Raw genomic sequence first — 6006 nt, forward strand, 5'->3', positions numbered from 1 at the left:
AACATGAATACTTGTTTTTACATCAGGATTAAGTGATAAAAGATCTTTCCTTAATTTGAAATGAGCTTTCAGGGATTTTTTGTATAGTTCATTTTGAGCATAACTGAATGAACCAGATGAGCTTAAATATAAACCTAGGTATTTGTATTTTGAAACACATTCCAGATTTATATTCTGAAATGTGAATATCTGTTTTACATGTCTGCCTGCCTTGTTGAAAATCAGCACCTTTGTCTTATTAGTATTCACATTGAGACACCAATCTTTGCAAAATTTATCAAGCATTCCCAGCTTTTCTCGTAGTCCTTCAGCTGATGTAGATAATAAAACAATATCATCAGCATACATTAAACAATGTAGATCTTTGTCATTGACATTAACTGGGTCTCTAGTATCTGACAAATATCTGGGCAAATCATTTATGAATATCTTGAATAAATTCGGACTGAGGTTGTCACCTTGTTTGACTCCAATATCTAATGGGAAAAAATCACTTACTTGATTTTGAATTTTGACACATGATTTGCTAATTTCATACATACTTTTAATAATGTTATAAAAATAAGACCCAGCCCCAATATCTAGTAGTTTAATCTTGATCCCTGTATGTATAACAGTATCAAAAGCCTTCTGAAAATCAACAAAACAGGCAAACAGTCTACCTTCTTTTGAATTACAATATTTGTTAATAAGACAGTTTAAAATAAACATATGATCTGCAGTTCTGGCTTTCCTTGTGAATCCAATTTGACTATCATGTATAATATTATGTTCCTGAAGAAATTTGTCCAGTCTTAGACTTAATATTCTATTAAAAAGCTTTCCAATTGCACTTGTTATTGTTATTCCTCTATAATTGTTAGGGTCACTTGTATCGTTGCTTTTAAAAATTGGTGTAATATAACCTTCAGCCCAAGATGTTGGGTATATACCTGAAGACAGACAAGTATTAAACATCTGTTGAAAACTTTTTAAAAGGAAAGTCTGTCCATTCTTTATCATATTATTACTAATGTTATCCAAGCCTGATGATTTATTGCATTTTAAGTGTGAAATGGCTTTGGATATTTCAGACTCAGTGATAACGGAGTCCAACTCGTTGAAACATTTTGAGTTTTCTAACTGTTTTAGTTTTTCACATAGCTCTGTATATCTACTTTGAAATTCACCTTTCAGTTGTGACAACTTTTGGAAATGTGATATCAAAGTTGATGGTTGTACTCCACATTTTTTGTTAGTTTCATTTTTTTTCCTGTAGTTCATTAATTAAGTTCCAATACAGTTTTGGATTCTCTTCGTGCAAGGAGTCCAGCTGACTAATCAATGATTGTTTGTATTGTTTGTATTTATATTTCCTTAGTTTGGAGTATTCACGATTCAGTTTATAAAAGTGATTTTTGATAATTGGATCATATGGAAATCTTGAATAAATTTTTCCATAATTAAGCAAGTTAGTTCGAGCTTGTTGTAAACTTGCGTCAAACCACTTTTTGTTTTTTTGTTTGTTTGTGTGTTTTTTTAAAGGTCGTTTAAGTGATAGATTTGCTGCTGATAAAAAGATGTTTGAAAGTTTTGATGATGCTTCATCTACTGATGTCTGAGTAAATTGAATTGTGCTGTTGTTGAATTCTAGTATGTAGTTTTGTAGTGTATCTGAAGAAAGTGTTTCTTGAAATTTTATTGCTGAACAGTCAGTCCAGATATAATTAGGTGTCATATTTTTCAACTGGATTGGAATATCATTTTCTCCAGGAACACAATATTTTGCAGATAATTCCCACTCAAGTTTACAATGACAATCAGATAATGTGGGAATAAATCTGGATACTTTAAAATACAGTACATTTTCAAGAATTTCTTCCGACACAGCAACATAATCAACCACACTTGCACCATTGGGGGTATAGCAAGTAAAATTACCAAATGTATCACCAAGAACTCTGCCATTTAAAATTCTTATTTGTTTACTAATGCAAAAATCCAAAACTTCTTTGCCTCTTTGATCAATTTTTTGGTCTCGACTTTTTCTTGTCATAATGTTTTTGTCAGTAGGGTATGTATCAAAAATTGGAGTAAATTTTGAATCATCGTTTACTATAAAGTCATTTTCAGAGCCTATTCTGGCATTAAAATCTCCACATAACAAAATTTCACCCATTTTTTTATACTGAAGGATATCTTTTTCTATGCAATCAAAAACATCAGAAGAGAGTTCTTGGGTATATTTAGACGTAACAGGGGGGTTGTACAGTACACAAATAAATAGGTCACTTTTAAATCCAAAAAAGGATTTTTCTAATTTAATCCATTGATAATCTGGATTACTGTTAATCAATATTTTGACATGAGGTTTAACGTGACTTTTCTGTAGAATTGCTATACCCCCAAAATGACGGTTATTATTTGATAATTTTCTACATATTGGATGATAATGAAATTTACCAATATTGTGTATTTGTGAATTATATCCCACATGAGTTTCGACTAAAAAAACAATGTCGTAATTCTCTATATGTTTCAGAAAAAGGGGATCCTCTGCTTTATTCATGCCCTTTGAAAATAAGCCACCTATATTCCAATAACCAAATTTTACAGATGATTGGTTTGATTTTGGCATTTTGGTTGATACAATTAAATCTGGTATAAATAATAGAATAGATTTTCTATCTATAAAAAAAAAATAATAAAAATTTGTCTCTAAATAAAAGGAAGAGACAACAAGGAAAATATTCAGAAATGTAAATATTTGAAATAAGTAGATTTATTTAGAGGATAGTTTTTACAATGGTTTTCTAAATACAAATAGTCTATGATATAATGACAGATAATTTCTTTTCTATGTATCCTCTTTTAACTGAATAACTATTAAACTGATTTGGGTTGAATAACCTGATATCCTGGGTTAATTCAAGATCAAAAGTATGATTCAAATGTGAAAACTAAAAATAAAAATGAATAAAATAAAATAAAAAAGGCGAACTTTTATACCTAGCAGAGGTTACATATATATGACCATGTAATAGTGTGACTTCTTCACATAATGGCTGTTTCATTTGAAAAATCTATTCAAATGAGAATATGAATTTATCAGCCCAAAAAAAGGAAGAAAGTTGTACATGTATATATAAATTATATGTAAATGACTTTAAACATGTTAAAGGAAGTCAACATAATGATATGGTAATATGTATAATATTAAAAAGCAAGTTATTCATGATGACCTCTGCCACGTCCACGTCCACGTCCTCTTGTGTTGCGCGATTTGGATCTACCTCTTGAATTTGGCATGGGAATGTTTAAGACAGTGTGTATTCCACGCTTTAAGTTTGCCGATAGCTGAGACACGCCAGAGTCAGAGAGATGAAATTTATCTTCACTTAGTAGCTCTGCAATTGGGTTTCCATTTCGCAACATATTGCCATGATCAACAAGTAGAACATCTTTATTGTCATCATATATTTGTTTCAACAAGGCATTTATGATTTGTCCATTTGTGTTGAAAATTACACTGTCGAGTCGAGGAGTAGTAAGAGAGATGATGCAACCACTATTTTGCCATTTTTGAAGTGCTAGCTTGACAATATCTTGTATTTCTTCTACACATTGCTGTGATTTTATTTTCAAATCATTCGTCAGGGAATGAAACACTACTAGATTTGGAATTATATCCGATATCTCCAAAATAGCTTGTTTAGTTTCTTCTAAATTGAAAGCAGTAACCTTATTGGTTGTAAATGATGGCGATAGCTTCTCTGCATTGATACGTTTGGTATTGGATGTACCAATTAAAATAATTGTTGGTTTGTTATCAATGTCAAGTTTAGATTTGTCAGTATATTTCGTGTCTGCATTAACAAGATGAAAATCTTCAAATCGAGAAATCATTTGGGAGCGGAGAGAGATATTTTCTTCTTGTAATTTCTCCAAGTGTTGAGTATGTCGTTTTAGAGTATCAGTTAGTTTGTCAATTTCTTCATTTTTGGTTTGTAGGCTTACCGATAGAAAGTCGATCTCAGAGTTTGAAGTAGTTAATACCTTTTTCATTTCTGCTCTAGTCTCCTCCAGTATTTGATTGTGACATTTCATTTGATCTTCATGTTGAGCTTTAATTAACATAATATTGCTTTGCTCGTGTTTTAATTTAACTTCCAAAGTCTGTTTTTCTGTTTGTACGGTTTTATATTTTAATTGTAATGTTGATATCTCATTGTCGTCTTTTCTACCTTTTCCCAAGACTAGAACATCATCATTGCATTGTTTAACAGCAGTTAATACTTTGCTGAAGTTTTCATTGTGACTGTGTTCTATTTTAGCCAGCGTGTCAACTAAATTTAACTCAAGCCTTTGAAAATCATCTTTTTGAGGTTGATCTTCTTGTACTAGTACTGATTTTAACCCAGTCTGGGAGTCAGGTAATACACAAGTGACCTTGTCAACAGGGCATAATTCATTAATGTGTGTATTGTTATTGTCATCATGACATTCGTGTGAAATACATGTATTAGTAGGACTGGTTTGTGATATGTTTGTAAGAACTTTATCAAGAATATCTTTCAGAATTGGAAAATGAATATCCACAAACTCATAATAATGACTGCCTTGTACTCTTATTGTTCCTGTTGTGACAAAAAATGTAATATTAAATTGAAGTTCCCCCTTTTTTAATACTTCAATCATCACAGAATTTCCACTGTTGTTTCGGTTTTCCCATGTTTTGGGTTCGTCATACCATTCAATATCATAATCAGGTTCCTTTCCAAGATTGTCATAATAGTAAATATCTAGTGTTTTTATCCATGGTTGGATTCTGTCAAGGTTTGTGTAGAATGTGATGATTTTAGCATGTTCATCATACAAGTTTGGGTCAATTTGCTCGAAAAGGCTTAATTTTGCTTTACCAGTCCTCTTGTTTTGCTTTGATGGGAGAGATGAAAGAGGATAGTCATTAATGGTTTTGTCCATCGATAGGTCAATTTTCAATTTGCCTAAATCTACCATGATGACCGGCTTGTAGTCAACACGTGTTTATATAGTTATATGTGCACACACGTAAATCAGCGTAAATAAATGCTTGTAAATATAATTGATCGATCGGAAGTTATCTTAGTGTTTCTTCCTCTCTGATATAAATATTTGGTGTATTTTAAATGATGGAAACTGTTAAAAAACCCAGGATTCTCAGAATATTTTACCAGTGAATTTTTCCACCAACCGCCATTAATCAGGGGCGATAATTATATATATATAATCATCCCTACCACCAAAAAATATTAAATAGTGTTAAAAAGCATCTGAATTAATATACTGCGAAAACTCAAGTATCAACTATAAGCCGACAAAATTTTGAAAAAATTATATCTAGAATTTTTTAGACTAATTTTTGAATATCCAACTGAAGTATGAGACAATCATGACAATTGCGGAAAAGGTTATTCAATCAAATTAGAACAGGTACACCATGAAGCTGCACGAATTGTAAGAAATTTGCATGTTTTCTCACATTCTGAAACTGTCGTAAAATAGGTTGGTTGGGAAACTTCAAAGAAATGGAGAAAAAGAAGAAAACTACTATTATTTAATAAAATTCATAATGCCCCTGAATGTTTTTGTAGCCTTGTGTCCCCTAAAATTTAAAGTACACCACAATATCCCTTGAGAAATGGACAATACATTTTATATCATTTTACCATTTTGCAGGCTGACACTGACTTCCCAATCATTTATCCCATCAACAATTAAACTTTGGAATAATTTGAACATATCAGTTCTAAATGTACAATGTAGTCTACTAGACTCGTCATCAAAATTCAAAGTAGAATTAAAAAACCACGACATTCGAAAGGAGAATCAATATAAACATTATTTATATGTTCCAAGAAAACTGAATATAATAATAACCAAATTTAGATGTTAGCCACCTTCTTGAATTGTGACTTGTTTAGAGCTCACAATATATCTGACCAACATGTAAATGTGGTTTGGATATATAAGTCATGCACCATGTTT

This window comes from Mytilus galloprovincialis, chromosome 3, assembly GCF_965363235.1.
Source record: "Mytilus galloprovincialis chromosome 3, xbMytGall1.hap1.1, whole genome shotgun sequence".
In the NCBI taxonomy this organism is placed as follows: Eukaryota; Metazoa; Mollusca; class Bivalvia; order Mytilida; family Mytilidae; genus Mytilus; species Mytilus galloprovincialis.